Consider the following 19,172-nt stretch of genomic DNA (forward strand, 5'->3'; position numbering starts at 1 on the left):
CATTAATTATTCCCTATACTGCCCCTCCATCATTAATTATTCCCTATACTACTCCTCCATTATTAATTATTCCCTATACTGCCCCTCCATCATTATTATTCCCTATACTGCCCCTCCATCATTAATTATTTCCTATACTGCCCCTCCACCATTAATTATTTCCTATACTGCCCCTCCACCATTAATTATTCCCTATACTGCCCCTCCACCATTAATTATTCCCTATACTGCCCCTCCATCATTAATTATTCCCTATACTGCCCCTCCATCATTAATTATTCCCTATACTGCCCCTCCACCATTAATTATTCCCTATACTGCCCCTCCACCATTAATTATTCCCTATACTGCCCCTCCATCATTAATTATTCCCTATACTGCCCCTCCACCATTAATTATTCCCTTTACTGCCCCTCCACCATTAATTATTCCCTATACTGCCCCTCCACCATTAATTATTCCCTATACTGCCCCTCCATCATTAATTATTCCCTATACTGCCCCTCCATCATTAATTATTCCCTATGCTGCTCCTCTATTATTAATTATTCCCTATGCTGCTCCTATATTATTAATTATTCCCTATGCTGCTCCTCTATTATTAATTCTTCCCTATACTGCCCCTCCATCATTAATTATTCCCTATACTGCTCCTCCATTATTAATTATTCCCTATACTGCTCCTCCATTATTAATTATTCCCTATACTGCCCTATACTATATTTAATGCCCCCATAATTAAATTTTTTTATATCCGGGCCCCCCGGCCGCCAAAATATATTTGCTGCTGGTTAAAAAAAAAAATCCTATACTCACCTCTGGCAGCGGCTCCCGAGTCTTCTATCTTCGGGCTGCTGTCGGCCGGGAAGGGGTGCGCGGCCGCGTGATGATGTCATCACGCGGCCGCGCACTCAGGTTCACGGAGCGATGTGCGCCGGGGTCGTCTTCCGGCCACATCGCTCCACCTGTAATAATAGTGCTCGAGCGGCCGTATCGGCCGCGTCGAGCACTATTCAGGGGCGGGCAGGAGCTTCCTGTCCGGACGGACGGAGGCTCCTGCCTGACTGCCGCGACTTGCCGGGGGCCTCAGCAGGAGCCGCTGGCGCTCCAAGGGGCCGGATAGTTTGGGGACCACTGCTCTAGAGGAACATTTGAGAATCTCGAGATGAGCATCAGCCAGAAATTCAACTGCGGATTTCAATATCGGCATAGTGTCTGATAACACCTCTCTGGGAGTACCTTCATCAATATTTGTTGTGAGATCACTTAGCCAGACTCTAAGGGCTCTGGCTACTGGAATGGAAGCCAGGGAAGCTTTACAAGCGCCCACCGTAGATGTGTATAATTTTTTTAAACTAGAATCCGCTTTGCGATCCATTGGATCTGACAAGAAGACTCTTCTGAAGGGAAGATAGGTTTTTTTGGATAATTGAGCGACTGCTAAATCCACTTTAGGGATATTTTCCCACTTTTTGTATGGGGACTCTTCCAGTCTGTAGAGACTCTTAAATCTCAGACCTAGGCTGACATCTAACAAAAAAGCATAGACAGTACCACAGAGATAATTATGCACAGAAATCCACAATAAAGGTGCATAATCCCCTCACCATGTACTAACCACAGCAGCAGAGGGGTCCGGGTTGATGGCAGAGTGCAACCTGAGACCAGGTTCAGGTGAGCTTTTAAACTTACCGCTCCATCCCCTCACTTCCGTTCATACTGAGCGTGTCCCACGCTGATCCGGAAACTTCCTGCCATGTTTGCAGGGGGAACACAAGGGAAAAGGCACATACCTGCCGAAATCAGAAGTCGTGCAATGCCGCGTGACGTCACTTCCGGTTTGCCCGAATGTCATCCTGCCCGATCATGGAGGAACACGGAGGCCCCAGGGAGCAAGGTTACGGGTTAAGGATGGCATCGGAGTTCCCACGGCATGCGCCCGCAGCCGGAGAGGGGAGAAAAAAAGTTTGGGTTCAGATACCCGTGTGCCCCTCCGTTGTCCAGGAGGAGGACACCTTCGGATTGAGGAACGCCACTACAGGGCGTATACAACCCGGGTGATCTTTTTAGGGCTCGGAGCCCTGCTGTGTCTTGTCTCTTCAGAGACCTAGAGAAAAGTAAATACGAGGTGTCCTCGCTCCAGGGGAGCTTATATGGGTGGGGTTAGCCTCATTCTGAAGTGATTTGTCATTGCTGTGCTAACCTGTCTCTATGTGATTAGATCTAGGGGATCCTAATCTCACTGTTCCTTGTGCTGCCTGAAGGACGATTAGGAAATGGGGATTTTCCTCCTTATTCATTACAATGTGCTGATAGCACATTGTAACGAAAGGTTTAACACGAAGCAGCCTTGGGTCTTCGGAAGACCCGATGATGTCATGGCGATGGATCGCCGCTCCCCATCTTTTTGAAGCCGTCAGCAGTTTCACCCGGGGTGACAGCACCAATCACGGGTGTTACCAGTAAACCTTTGCTTCAATATGCAGCAAACACTTACCGGCTATGGAGAGGGCTCAGCCCGTGAGCTCTCTCCATGCATCTGCACCTGGCATGTGATGTAGCATTACGTCACAAGTCGGTGACAACATCACTAGACTAATCAGAGAATATCCACAAAAAATGTCACAATAGAAAATATACGTCCTGTGCTAAGATAAGAGTCAAACTTCCTGATTGAAGAACGTTTAAAATTTATACTTTATTTGTAAAGTCGCATAAAAACTGGGCCACTGAATAGTCAAAAAGTATTCACATTTGATGTCAGGACTTGTATGTGGGGATAGGTAATGGTGTGCAAGTGTATAACACCACTGCATCTGTATAATAGTATTCACTCACATAGGCAGATTTATTGTGATCTCTTCCTGGATTGACATAGATCTATTGTTCCCAGAGAACATCCCAGGTCTGAGAGTACACCTGCAACTGTAGTGGCCACTACAGTGCCGTTATACACAGGCAGGCACAGTCAGACTGTGCCAGATTAATCCTCTGACAGCCTCTGATGACACCTGGGTGCACCAACCCATGTGGAAACGCGTCAGGCAATGAGTATAGGCAGGTAGCATAATTGTTATGCCTCAATTAGCTAGAATTAGGCACCTATGTTTGTTTGGTAGATGTACTCCCGGACCCGGCATGTTCGTTGGGAACAATTGATCAGACAACTAGATTAATCAACATATACCATCTCCTTTATTGATGTAAGAACTGGAAAATTTTTTAGAACCTTTTCAGTAGGAACTCGCAGGGCAGCTGAAACCTGTAGTGTGCCAGAGAGAGCAAATGTGGATGCGCGCCTAGGATGAAACATGGCAAAGTTTACTCCAGGACACCTGAGTTATCAGAAAGACCAGGCGTTCCTATAAGATTGTGGAACAACAAACTGTGAGTTGCAATAAGAATATATTGTGATATCTAATACAGGATTAATACTCTTCTACATTATAACTATCAAGTAAAAACATTAAAGTTTCAGTCGATCTATATTGGGCCTAATACAGGACTGGATACTAATCATGGGAATGATTTACCAAGGCTGCAAGTGTTCTAGTCGGGATAATTATTTTAAGGGTGTTCATGCTGTTTTATTGGTATAGTTTTTAATAGTAACAATTTTATGTCTATGTGCTTGTACGTTTCTTTTGTGCAAGGGCCCTGCACACTTTGCTTGGTAAAACAATAAAACCTTGTTATTGAGGAATTGTTGCTAAACTGATATTAACACAGCCTTTTTGTAGCTTAAGGCTCAGTCCCATTTTTTGGATTCTGACTTGCGTCGCTTTATATGGTTATAACTTTTGAACACCGTTACTTATCAAAGTGATTCTGAGATTGTTTTTTTCCCCACATGTTGTACTTCACTTTAGTGGTAAATTTTGACTGATAAGTTTTGCGTTTATTTACAAAAAAAAGGAAAAATGAATTTTTAAAAAAATTTGCCATTTTTGAAATTCGAAATCACCGGGTTTTAAGGCAAATAGATTTACCATTTAAATAACTTGTTCAATTACATTTTCCATATGTCTACTTTACATTTTCATAATTTTTGAAATGTCTGGATAATTTATTTTGATGTCATGCGGCTTACAAATCGAATATCGCTTTTCCGGATTTTCCGAATTGACTATTTTGGGGATAATTACAGTTTTGAATGAAATTTGACATATTTAACCCCTTAACGACTTGGCCTTTTTTAGTTTTTTCACTTCCATTTTTCACTCCCCACCTTCAAGAATCTATAACTTTTTTTATTTTTCCACATAAAGAGCTCTGTTATAGCTTATTTTCTGCGTAAGAAATTGCACTTCATAGTGACGGTATTTAATATTCCATGGCCCGTACTGGGAAGCGGGAAAAAAATTCCAAATGCAGTGAAAATGGTGAAAAAACACATTTGCGACGTTTTCTTGTGGGCTTGGATTTTACAGCTTTCACTGTGCGCCCCAAATGACATGTCTACTTTATTCTTTGGGTTGCTACGATTACGTGGATACCAAATTTGTATAGGTTTTATAATGTTTTCATACATTTAAAAAAATGAAAACCTCCTGTACAAATTTTTTTTTTTTTATTTTGCCATCTTCTGGCGGCAATAACTTTTTCATACTTTCGTGTACAGAGCTGTGGGTGGTGTCATTTTTTGCTACTTTTGATGGCGTTTTCATTGCTATCATTTTTAGGACTGTGCAACCTCAGCCCGCGAGCCCTCTCCATACACCGGGTCCCGGCGCGCGCCGTACTAGTACCGCGCGCGTCGGGAAGGGCTTAACATCAAAACCCCCTTATATATCCAACTCATTTTAAAATCTGCACCCCTCAAACTATCAGAAACAGCTTTTAGGAAGATTGTTAACACTTTGAGATCTTCATAGTAATTGAATCAAAACAGAGGTGAAATTTAGAATGGTCAAATTGTGTCAGTTATACGTTCATTTAGCCCTAAAATCTACACATTTCCAAAAGATAAAAAGAGAAAACCCACCATAAAATTTTTTATGAAATTTCTCCCAACTACAGAGACCCCCACACACGGCCGTTACTTGTTTTATGGGCGCACGGCGAGGCGCAGAAAGGAAGGAGGGACCTGCAACTGCCAGGATTTTAGTTTCCTAATTGGCCCCTTTTGTAGGCTATACAATTTTCACTTTTTCGTTATTGGGGCCATATGATGGCATTTTTTTTGCAGGACGAGATGCTTTTTCCAGTGTTACCATTTTGGGGTTGTTGTCCCCTATTGTTGAATATTTAGGAACTTTTTTAGGTCACGAGTAGAAAAACATCAATTCTGTACTGGATTTTTAACTTTTTTTTTTTTCGTGTTCACCGTATAGCCCAATAATCATGTAGTCTTTATTCTATGGGGATACCAGACTTGAATATTTTTTCTTATGTTTTACAAAATTTGCCAAATAAAATCCTGTGAGGGAAAATCTATCATTTTTGCATTGCCGTCTTCCACGTGGCATAACATTGTTACGTTTTTGGCTACGGAGCTGGTTGATGGCTTATTTTTTGCGGGACATTCTGGAGTACATATGTTTTGTTGATCACTTTTTATTGCATTTTTTTGTGGGATTCAATAGATAAAAATCATATTTTTTGGTGAGTTTTTAAAGTTGTTTTTACGGCGTTCATCGTACTGGTTCAATAATTATTTAATTTTATTTTATGGATTGTTACGGACATGGTGATACTCTATATGTGGGGTTTGTGTTATGATTTAGACTTTTTTTTGCGTTATATATCTCTTTATATGTTTTGGTTCTTATGGGCATTTTTAGTGATTTATAAACTTATTTTTTATTGAAAAACTTTTTTTTTTTTACTTGTTCCACCATGGGACATGAACAAGCAATCATCTGATTGCTTGTTCATGATAATACTCTGCAATACTAATGTATTGTATTAGTAGTGTATTAGTATTGTCAGCCTATGCGCATGCATAGGCATCCACTGTGCCTTTAAGATGACGTCACAGACGCCGTCTTAAAGGCACTGCCTTCAGGCATCTCTGGGGTCCCGATCGGAACCCAGAGATGCCATCGCAGCGATCGGCGCCCCCACAAACGAAATTCACAGCAGGTGTCGGCTGTATAATACAGCTCACGTCCGCCTGTTACTGCCGTGGTCAGTGCTGGCACCGATCGCGGCAGTTAACCTATTTACAGCGGCACCTAACTTACCATTACATGGCATCCCCATCTTGGATGGCCGATTGCCGCCCCCCGTGGCATCATCGGAGGCCGGCAAGTGGTAACCATGGCAGCCTACAGCCTCATTGAGACTCATAGGCTTGCCATGTGGCAGGCTATTAGAAATCATCAGTAATATTGCTATATACTGCAATACAGTAGTATTGTAGTGTATTGTATTATCAATCGGACCTTGCAGGGTTAAAGTACCCTGGAGAGTCTGAAATAATGGTTACATTTTTTTTTTTGGTAAACATGTTCGGTATCATCATGTCCCAAAATGTCCGCTATTTTAACCCCGTAACGGAAAATAGCGCCCAAAGTCGAAATTGCCACTTTTTTGCCATTTTGAAAAATATAAAAAATTCTATAAAAAGTGATCAAAAGACTATACAGCTTTGTACACTGAAATATGAGTTATTAGTGCCAGTTATTATTAAAAAAGTTATTGGTGCCAGAACATGGCAAAATGAAGATTTTTTTTTTTTTGTACAGGAGGTTTTAATTTTTGCATATGTATGAAAACATTATAAAACCTATACAAATTTGGTATCCACGTGATCTTACCGACCCAAAGAATAAAGTAGACATGTCATTTGGGGTGCTCAGTGAAAGCTATAAAATCCAAGCCCACAAGAATATGACGCAAATGCATTCAATGCATTCAGAATGTTTTTCTGCTTCCCAGTACACTGCATGGAATAATAAATACCATCACTATGAATTTCAATTTGTTACACAGAAAACAAACCCAAACACAGCTCTTTACATGGAAAAATAAAAAAGTTATAGATTTTTGAAGGTGGGGAGTGAAAAATGAAAACGCAAAATTGAAAAAGGCCCACGTTCTTAAGGGGTTAACCCTTTCCGGCCTATTTTGGCCTGAAGCAAACAGCCCCATTTTTCAAATCTGTTTTGTGTCAATATAAGTGCTTATAGCTTTGGAATGCTATAACATATCCAGAGAATTTTTGGATTGTTTTTTCCGTGACACATTGTACTTCAAATTAGTTTAAAAATTTGGATGACATCTTTTTGGACAATACATTCATTTTGGACAGAAAATTAAACATTCACAATGGATTAAATGACAAAATTCTCCACAAAGTTTAATACCCAATTTCTGACGAGTGTAAAGATACCCTATATGACCCCCATATGTGGTGGTGAACTGCTATATGGGCACATGGCCGGGCATAGAATGGAAGGAGCACCATTCTGAGAAGATTTGCATTGTCAAATTGTAAAGGTTTTAATTTTTTCTTTTTTTAACCTTTATGTATAGGGGCTTATTTTTCTGGTACATTTTGGGGCATCTATAGCTTATTGAAGGGATTTGATTCACTTTTTGTTGGTGGAAGAAATGTAAATCCTCAATTTTTGTCAAGATTTTTTTGCTGTTGCTTTGGCGAATTCCCCATAACATAAACTAATATGTTATTTTTATTCTATAGGTGGCCACGATTATGGAAATACCTCATTTATATGGCTTTTTTTTAAAAAAAAAAATCCCAATTTTACTGAATGAAAACTAATTTGGAGAAAATCATGTAAATTTTAGCATCAAAATCTTTTCAGAGGCTTTATGTTTTAATTTTTCGAGTGAAAAATCTGGTTAAAGGCTAAATTTTTGCAAGAAGAGCTGTTCTTTTTAGCTGTCTTATTTTGGAGCTCATAACATTTATCACTTTTTAGATAATGATAGAAGACCCATGGACATAGAGCACAACGGGATGAATAGTGCTGGAAGCAGGAGTGGGTTTCAGCCAGGTGACGCCAGCGATGACGGACCATAGGTTCCAACCCGTCCTCACTCACCGCACACTGACCCAGGCGTGCACACTAGGGTCAAATAGAAGCCTAAATTAGGGGACAAATTAGAAGGAGTCACCAGTGAACTGGTAAGAATGTTTGATGCTGATGATCTGAATATGTGAATATGTGTGTATATGGAATAATGCAACTGTGAAAATGTGCTGTGTGAGCAAAACTTGGTGTGAGGCATGTGTGGAGAATCCATGAGTATGGACATTATTGGTGACAAAATGAAAAAAAGGGATGTGTATGGAAAAATTCCCAAAAAAAACTATGCGAAGAGGATATGTGAAAATACTACAATTAGTATTAGTACCTATGGTTCATCATCACTTTTGTCATCTGGCCAGAACCCACTCACGCTTCCGGCACTATGCATCACTGCAGGCCCTGTGTTCACGTGGGTCTTCTATTATTGGGTAGGTTTTGTTTCCTATATTATTTAAACTAACATCCTGCTTATAGGCGCCCCTTGAGAAAGAGCTGTACGATTGAAACGTGCGTCGAGATGGACGCCAGATGTGTTGTACACTTACATGCTGTTACGTGCAACCTCTGGAAGGAACTGCTCATATTTTAGTTCCTTATGCCCTCTTTATTACAAAAAAAGGCCGTAAAAATGATGCAAATTTTGCAATATGAATTCAGCCCAGAGCCCCTCTGGCTCATTTGCATAATTATTAAAGCCTTTTTGTGTAAAAGCGAGTGGATCTTGCTAGAGTGGGGACACGCCAACATGGAAGTGTGGTTGGTTTACAACTCTTGATCCTGGTGGTATATTTTTTATAAGTGTGCATATTGGAGAGATCTAAGCCAGTTCTGGCCCCACTATATAGGTAATGGATGCCCTATTTAAAATAAATTTCCAATAAAAGGTTTATATGTTCTCTGTTTGTTTGTTTTTTTTGCACATACAATGTAGAGCCTGAAAAGGGATGGGGAGCTTTTTTATTTGCCTATTATTTTCAGGAGGATTTTCTGTGTTTGTCTATTAAAGTAGTTGAGGGAGAGTGTTTGAGGTAACAGCATTGTAACACTGTTAGGGTATCAGGATGTTTGGACAATAAAACACCTATACACTCAACGGCCACTTTATTAGGTACAACTGTCCAACTGCTCGTTAACACTCAATTTCTAATCAGCCAATCACATGGCGACAACTCAGTGCATTTAGGCATGTAGACATGGTCAAGACAATCTCCTGCAGTTCAAACCGAGCATCAGTATGGGGAAGAAAGGTGATTTGAGTGCCTTTGAACGTGGCATGGTTGTTGGTGCCAGAAGGGCTGGTCTGAGTATTTCAGAAACTGCTAATCTACTGGGATTTTCACGCATAACCATCACTAGGGTTTACAGAGAATGGTCCGAAAAAGAAAAAACATCCAGTGAGCTGCAGTTCTGTGGGCGGAAATGCCTTGTTGATACCAGAGGTCAGAGGAGAATGGGCAGACTGGTTTGAGGTGATAGAAAGGCAACAGTGACTCAAATCGCCACCCGTTACAACCAAGGTAGGCAGAAGAGCATCTCTAAACGCACAGTACGTCGAACTTTGAGGCAGATGGGCTACAGCAGCAGAAGACCACACCGGGTGCCACTCCTTTCAGCTAAGAACAGGAAACTGAGGCTACAATTTGCACAAGCTCATCGAAATTGGACAGTAGAAGATTGGAAAAACATTGCCTGGTCTGATGAGTCTCGATTTCTGCTGCGACATTCGGATGGTAGGGTCAGAATTTGGCGTCAACAACATGAAAGCATGGATCCATCCTGCCTTGTATCAACGGTTCAGGCTGGTGGTGGTGTTGTCATGGTGTGGGGAATATTTTCTTGGCACTCTTTGGGCCCCTTGGCACCAATTGAGCATTGTTGCAACGCCACAGCCTACCTGAGTATTGTTGCTGACCATGTCCATCCCTTTATGACCACAATGTACCCACCATCTGATGGCTACTTTCAGCAGGATAATGCGCCATGTCATAAAGCTGGAATCATCTCAGACTGGTTTCTTGAACATGACAATGAGTTCACTGTACTCAAATGGCCTCCACAGTCACCAGATCTCAATCCAATAGAGCATCTTTGAGATGTGGTAGAACGGGAGATTCGCATCATGAATGTGCAGCCGACAAATCTGCAGCAACTGTGTGATGCCATCATGTCAATATGGACCAAAATCTCTGAGGAATGCTTCCAGGACCTTGTTGAATCTATGCCACGAAGAATTGAGGCAGTTCTGAAGGCAAAAGGGGGTCCAACTCGTTACTAGCATGGTGTACCTAATAAAGTGGCCGCTGAGTGTATGTGGATAACATGTGGCTGGATGAGGAAGTGTGGCTAAAATAAACTACTTCAATCTTAGGACACATATCCATCAGGGCAGCATCAACTTTAATGGAAATCTACCACCAGGATTAAATATTGTAAACCAAACACATTTACATGTTTATGTGTACCCTTTCTGGCAGGATCCACTCTTCTTTTAGTTTCTAATATCCTTGTTTTTATGAAAAAAAAAGGCTATAAAATTATGCATATAATAATAAAATCAAGCCCTGGATGTAACTGTATTGTTTTGGCAGCATGGTGGCGCAGTGGTTAGTACTACAACCTTGCAGCCCTGGGGTCTTGGGCTCTCGTATTTGCGTGGGTGTCCTCTGGTTTCCTCCCACACTCCAAAAATTGGTAGGTTGATTAGATTGTAAGCTCCATTGGGGACAGGGACCGTTTTGGAAATCTCTGTGTATTATTATTACACACTTATAACCAGAGCCAGATTATCATTGGCACTGTTGGAACCGCAACCTGGATTATCATTTGGGGAGGGTCCCTGGCTGGCTTGGCGTCAACGACCAGTATCAAGCTGGGCTCAGTATATTAAAAAATTTATTTGGAGGGGGCGCAGTATATATAATGCATGAGGAGGTCCAGTATATAAAATAATTGGAAGGGGCAGTATATATAATTCATTGGGGGTGTGGGCGGTAAGTAAAATAAATGAGATGGTCCAGTAAATAAAATACATGAGGGGCAGTATATAAAATTTCTTGGGGAAGCTCAGTATTTAAAATAATTCACAGGGGTGGCCGAGTATATTAAATAATTAATTGGGGGCCAGTATATACATTAATCATTTAGATGGGATTATATGAGTAATGGGACACACTATTCACAAAATGTATTCAGACTTTGTATAAAATAATTGATTAAGCAGTCCTGTTCGTTAGCAAGAAGTGTGGGGGACATATATTTATATTTATTACACTGAATACAAACTCCAAGGAAGGAAGCAGCACTCCAAGATAAATAGTGAATGTTTATTCCACCAGTGGTAAGAGCTACGTTTCGGCTGACTCTATGCAGCCATTCTCAAGCATAGTGAAACAGTGATACAGGGCGGGTTTAAATCCCCCGCAGGATGTGACATCATGATTACAAAAACATGTCAATGTGCAATATTATTACATCATATGATCACAGTATCAAGTGTACAAAAAACAGTGTAGCCAATCGATATTCCCCCGCACGCCGTCTAGCCACAGTGTGTAAACATCATGTTGACGATTGTGTAAACATCATGTTACCATGATGTTTACACACTGTGGCTAGACGGCGTGCGGGGGAATATCGATAATTTATCGATAATGACAATTATTTGAAACTGGTCAAAAATGCATGCGTTTTTTAATGCATGCGGCTTTTGACGAACTGTTTAAAAAAGGGCCAAAAACGCGTTCAAAATGCCACGTGTGCCATCACCCTTAGGGTGCTGCTACACTGTGCGTTCTTGGACAATTTTTAAACGGACCGAAAACGCATGCGTTTTGTATTTTTACCATGCGTTTGGCTGGTTTGAACCTATTTATCTTAATTACTAGAAGTGTAGATATACATACCATCAGCCCATTCTAAAACGGTCCAGGAAAGCCCCATGTGGCAGCACCCTTAGGGTGCGGTCACACGTTGCAGTTACAACTGCATCACAATCAGTTTTGAGTTGATTTAGGTGCAGTTTAGTTAATTTAGTTTAGTTTAGTTTTAACCCCTTACCGACATGTGCCGTAATACTACGTCACATGCCAGGTGCGGGTGCATGGAGAGGGCTCACGGGCGGAGCCCTCTCCATAGCCAGTAAGTCTTTGCTGCATATTGCACCCGCGATCGGTGCTGGCACCACCATTTTGCTGAGGATCGTCTCTCCCCGTGACATCATCGGTGAGCAATAATCCGTCGCCATGACAGCCATGGGTTCTTGTTAACCCATTCATTACAATGTACTATTAGCACATTGTAATGAATGAGGAGGAAAATCCCCATATACTGCCATACTGAACGATCAGACAACCTAGGGTTAAAGTACCCTAGGGAGTCTGAAAAATAGTAAAAATTAAAAAAAAGTTTAAAAAAAAGTGTTATTATAAAAAAAACCTAAGAACTCAAATCACCCCCCTTTCCCTAGAACTGATATAAATATAAATAAACAGTAAAAATCATAAACACATTAGGTATCGACGCATCAGAAAATGTCCAATCTATCAAAATTATAATAATGGTTTTTCGTTTAACCCCCGCAATGGAAAATAGCACCCAAAGTCGAAAATGGCACTTTTTTGCCATTTTCAAAAAAATATAAAATTTGATGAAAAGTGATCAATAGGTCGCACAGTCCTAAAAATTATAACATTATAAATGTCATCAAAAGCCGCAAAAAACAACACCTCCAAAGCTCTGTACACCAAAGTATAAAAAAGTTATTAGTGCCAGAAGATGGCAAAATCCCCAAAAAAATTTTGTACAGGAGGTTTTAAATTTGGCATCCCCGTAATCATACTGACCCAAAGAATAAAGTAGACATGATATTTGGGGCATACAGTGAAATACGTAAAATCCAAGCCTATAAGAATACAGCACAAATACGTTTTTTTACCAATTTAACTGCATTTGGAATTTTTTTCCTGCTTCCTAGTACACGGGATGGATTATTAGATACCACCATTTTGAAGTGTAATTTGTTACGCCATAACACAGCTCTGTACATGGAAAAATAAAAAAGTTATAGATTTTTGAAGGTGGGGAGTGAAAAATGAAAATGCAGAAACTAAAAAGGGCTGCGGCGGGAGGGGTTAACAGGTGAAGGATATGATCAGAACAGGTGAATTTGATTTTAAAGGGGAAACCTGTTCAACAAATGTCTTTCACCTGTTAAATTTACAAAACTACATCTAAAACCACCTCAAAGCTGATTGTGATGCCGTTTTAACTGCATCGTATGACTGCACCCTTAATCTGGCCATGCTTATAACAGTTTGCTAGCGCTAGAGAAACTGTGCATGAAACAGCTGTCGCTCCTGTGGACTCCACTCCTCTTGCACCATCTCCCCATTGCTGTATGGATGTTTTAAAGAAGGTATAATAAAGGTTGTTTCTCTCTTCATTTGAGATTGTTTCCTGCTAAAGACTTTCTTTATCTCAGCTGTGCACCACCTTTTTTGTATACTACAAACATTGGCTCCAGTCCAGTGGAAAAGGTCTCCTGTAAGTACTTAACAAGAGGGGTGAAAGTTCTACACGTACAGACCTAAACACACAGCAGATGTCACTACTGTATACTAATTGTGCAACACTACCATCTACTGAACAGATACTATCACTGCACTCGTAGCAGCTCTTGACATACTGTAACCTGAATGTTTCTCCAACTAGCTACAAAGGTCACAACCAGGGAAGATTCTAGCCTTTTTGCTCTCACACGGTGTGTTCTTGGACCATTTTTAAACGCACTGAAAACGTATGTTTTTAAACGCATGCGTTTTTGTATGTTTACCATGCGTTCTGCTGGTTTTAATCAGTTTCACAGCTGCTTACAGTTCCAGAAATGAATAAAGACAGATTCAAACCATCCAAACGCATGTTAAACATACAAAACACATGTGTTTAAAAAGAGATGCATTTTCAGTGCATTTAAAAACAGTCCAAGAATGGTCCAAGAACGCACTGTGTGACAGCACCCTTAGGCAAAAATTGAAAATGAACCAGACATTATTGATATCTAGTGCTGTACAGGTGATGATCTGCCCCATCCGGAAGAGGACTACTATTTTTTTGTGGCCATGGTTCGACTCTGCTGAATTCACAGTCAAATGTCTTCAGCTACAGGCAGCACAACTTCATAATGTGCCCTTAAAAAACACCACAGTCACTTACAGTATAATGAAGCGTATTCTTAAATAAATATATTCTTCACAACATGACTGAACATATTCCCAACATGTTATCCTTTGTTTAGTCCAACCAATTAAAGTAAATAACCAAAAAGAAGAAAAAGAGGAAAGAAGACCCAAGATTTCAAACAACAAAAATGTGAAAATAATTTGTATTAAACACGGAGACAATAAAAATATATAAAAACATCTCCAGGAGAATAAATACACACCAGGTAACAAGTCCTAGTGTAAATTGCTATAATATAGATACAGTAAATGTAATCTAGCCAGAGACACACTAACAGATACAAGTAGATATAAGCAAATACATAAGCGCCAAAGTGGCTGTAGTGCTTATAGTGTGGATGGCACAAAAGGTAATATGGCCTAAATAACACTGAGGAATAGAACTATAGTGGTACAGACATAAACACCGAAAACGGCGAAAAATGTAAACAGAGTATAGGGCTGGATGGATTATTACCTGCCGTGCAACCCGACGCACGTTTAAACCGCAGCAAGGATGACGCCAGGTAGTAAAACACTGATATATAAACAGGACCAGAGCCAATGGATGCCAGAACCTAGCTGATGGGGACTGAAATCACCTGTGTGTACAATGCATGTCCAAATGCTTGTATCGACAGCGAGACCGAGGGGAGGCACCCCTCCACCCCCTATGACGGCAGGAATACACCCACCGATCAGTCTGAAGAGACAGCGGCATAGCGAGCATACGCTGCGAGGATTGAGACTTAGAAAAAAGACATTACATGGTGAGTAGAATAAACAAGCAGCTGCAATAATAAATGGAATGAATGTAATGAATGTAAGAACACTGCATAGTGTCCATATATGACCAGGGTACAAGAAAACAAAATAAGGAAAAGTAGATTGTATAATTATAGACAATAGCGCAATATTAACAAGTATGCATATATAATTAATGTACAAATAAATAAAGTGCAAACCAGACACTGTATAAAAATGTGTATAACTTTACAAAAATGAATACATTAATTGATCATGTGTAAAAACTCTGGAAAATTTTGTACATATATATAAGGAACAATAGTGCATTGATGTACCATATACAATAAATACTAAACACCTCCTCCTTTAAATGGTATATGTTTATCTGAATACCTATAGTATATGAAAAATATATCCAAAAGGTAAATATCTTAATGCAAGGCTCACAGTAGCAAAGTAAATCAGCAAAGTAAATCAAGACACAGTAATTGTGCATCCAAAAGCCTTCATACATTACAAGTCCATATGTGAGCGTCATGAGCAGTGCATTATGGAGGTAATTCAGAGGTCAGGTGGAGGTGGATGGCTTCCCACGTGTTCCGTCTCCTATTGGAGACTTCCTCAGGGGTAAAAGTGCCCCACTGTATGACAGGCTCCCATAAATACCCCCCATATTATTATTACATTTCTTCAATTAGATGTTATTAACAAAATTTACCTTGGTGAAGATAATTTCTCATAAATGTAGTGATATGGTCCCTTAGCAACAAGACTGTGTCCTTGGATACAGCCACCTCTGCTGGAGTGATTGCACAAAGAAACAAAAGGGTTTTGTATATGAAATGTCTGGGAGTTACTGCATGTCCCACAGCTGTCCTGTGGTAATGAACAATGTCTGGCCATTGCTGCCAAAATGTGAGGTGGTCGTATCCGAGGAAGCTATCTGACTACATGGCTACATTTATGAGAAATTATCTTCACACAGGAACATTTTTTAATAACATCCAATTGAAGAAATTTTTACATATGGCAAATAAATTAAATAAAAAGTGAATGCCCAGATGGGAATACCCCTTTAAGTTTGTCAATCTGAGGATGTACAAAGAGAACTGATTTGTAATTCATGCTCTTCTGTTTGCCTTCTTAATGGATCATCTACTGTATACACAATCCAAAAATCATTGTTGGAGCTCAGATGCCCTTTCTTCGAATTGTTAATTCGTGGAACAGATTCTTCTGATCCTCAAGAACTGTCTAATTGGGATAGCATTTAACCCCTTAGGGACGTGGCCCTTTTTTGTTTTTGCATTTTCATTTTTCACTCCCCAACTTCAAAAATCTGTTACTTTTTTATTTTTCCATCTACAGAACTGTGTGATGGCTTGTTTACGGCGTAACAAATTGCACTTCATAGTGAGGGTATTTATCATTTCATGCCGTGTACTGGGAAGCAGGAAAATAATTCAGAATGCAGTGAAAATGAGGAAAAAATGGTTTTATTTGTTTTATTCTTGGTACGATCATGAGGATACCAAATTTGCACAGGTTTTATAATGTTTTCATACTTTTAAAAAAATTAAAACCTTCTGTACAAAAAAAAAATTCTTCATTTTGCCATGTTCTGGCACTAATAACTTTTTCATACTTCAGCGCACAGAGCTGTGGGTAGTATCATTTTTGCAACTTTTGATGACGTTTTTAATGCTATCATTTTGAGCACTGTATGGGCTTTTGATCACTTTTTATAGAATTTTTTACATTTTTCAAAATGGCAAAAAAGTGGCATTTTGGGCGCCAATTTCCAATACGGGGTTAAACGCCAGGAAAAATTGCTAATATATTTTGATAGATCGGACATTTTGGGACGTGATGATGTCTAATGTGTTTATGATTTTTACTGTTTATTTATATTTATACCACTGCAGGGTCCGATTGCTAATACTATATACTGCAATACTACTGTATTGCAGTATGTAGCTATTTTACTATGATTTTTAATAGCCTGCCCTCTGCTGGCTATTAGAAATCAATGCACATGGCAAGCCTACGAGTCTCAATGAGACAGGGGGCAGCGATCGGCCATCCAAGATGGCGGTGCGCATCTAAAGGTTATAAGAGACGACGGAGTCCTTATCTTGGGGTGGCGTTCATTTGGACATTTAACGGTCCTGCGGTTGATTTCTGTACCGGTGTATGATCTCTCCGCTCGGACACCGAGCTCCTCCACCTTTTGTTCCGCTTCCTTCCTATCTCCACCGACTGAACTCTTAGGAAAAAAAAAAGAGGAAATTGCGATGGTGCAGCAAGTTTTAACAATGATAAAATTCTTTATTTCTCCATCAATATACTCACAAAAGTAAATCTAAAAATGCCTTGTATAAAAGATGCACGCTGAGGACGGCTTCTTCTGGGGCTTCACAGCGTGCAGACATTCAAAGTATTTATAGAGATAGGTGTGTTCATATTAACCCGTTGTATCCCCTTTAGTAAAAACCACAATCATATTAACCCCTTTATATCCCTTTTAGTAGAAAACTACAATCATATCGATTGAACTCATTCTACAAATTAATATCAGGAAGAATTTCATATAACAGGAGACCAATGTAGATTCATAAAAGTTGATAAAATTACTAATAAAAATACTAAAAATTAATATTAGGAGAGGAGGTTTTATAAGAAACATTTTATCTCAAAATCAGTGTTCAGACCTAGTGGAGCCAGGGTTTTTAACTGGAAAATCCAGAAGGATTCCCTCTGGCTAATCTTTTTAACTAGGTTCTCGCCCCTCCAATGTGGAGATACTTGCTCCAAACTAAAAAAAGGTAGTTTCTTTATGTGTTTTTTGATGGTAAAGTGCATAATGTGCAGACAATGAGTGATCTAGCTTCCCCTTTGTAATATTTCCAAAGTGCTCATTCACTTGTAATTTTAGCTTCCTTATTGTCCTCCCTACATATTTGAGGCCTCAAGGGCAAACAATCATGTAGATGACTCTATTCGAATCACAGGTGGCAAAATGTTTTATGTCATATACCGTAGAGTTGTCAGATAGCGTAAAGTGGAAAATACCACCAGTATGTGTACCGCAAGCACTTTTACACGCTTTGCAGTATAAGCATCTAAAGAAACCTTTGTTCTGCGTTTGTAAGGTAGGTATTGGTGTGGATGTTACTATGTCCTATATGATCCCTCAGGTTTTTACACCTCCGATGGACAATTTTTGGTTCTGTAAGTAAATGGCCTATGATCGGATCATGCTTCAAAATATGCCAATTTTGTTTGATAATTCTATGTATGTGATGGGACTCTCTTGTGTAATCAGTGATAAAAGGTACAGTGATTGTGTTTTGTTCACCCTCCACCTCCTTGTTGAAATTTCTCTTTTTGTTGCACATTATTATCCTTCTCTTGTGTCATGTTCCTCCAATTCCCTCTGTGCTTTATTGAGATCTTCAATTTTATAATTTCTCTCTAAGAACCTCTACTTTAATACTGCACGTTGTGTGTCAAAATCCTCTTTTTTGTGAAATTTTGTTTAATTCGTTTAAATTTTTCTTTGGGGATATTTCTTAGCCATGTGGTAAAATGACAGCTAACATTTTCAATAAAACTATTGCAATCTGTCTCCTTAAAATAAGTTTTGGTGTATGTGTTATACCGTATATACTCATGTATAAGCCAAGTTTTTCAACACAAAAAAAGTGCTGAAAAAACTCACCTCGGCTTGTACACGAGTCAAGTAAAAAATAAAAAACTTAATACTCACCCTCCGGTGTCCGGATCGTTGGCGCAGGTCCCGATCTTCAGCGCGAGGTTCCCGATTTTTTTTATTTTTTATGCGCTTGGCAGGGGGCTGGCTGTATACTACGTGGGGGCTATCTGTATACAACATGGGGGCTGGTTGTATACTACATGGGGGCTGGCTGTATACTACATGGGGGCTGGCTGTATACTACATGGGGGCTGGCTGTATACTACATGGGGGCTGGCTGTATACTACATGAGGGCTGGCTGTATACTAAATGAGGGCTGACTGTATACTACATGAGGGCTGACTGTATACTACATGAGGGCTGGCTGTATACTACATGGGGCTGGCTGTATACTACATGGGGCTGGCTGTATATTACTGGGGGCTGGCTGTACACTACATGGGGGCTGGCTGTATACTACATGGGGGCTGGCTGTATACTACTTGGGGCTGGCT

The sequence above is a fragment of the Engystomops pustulosus genome, chromosome 5, assembly GCF_040894005.1.
Source record: "Engystomops pustulosus chromosome 5, aEngPut4.maternal, whole genome shotgun sequence".
Taxonomy (NCBI): Eukaryota; Metazoa; Chordata; class Amphibia; order Anura; family Leptodactylidae; genus Engystomops; species Engystomops pustulosus.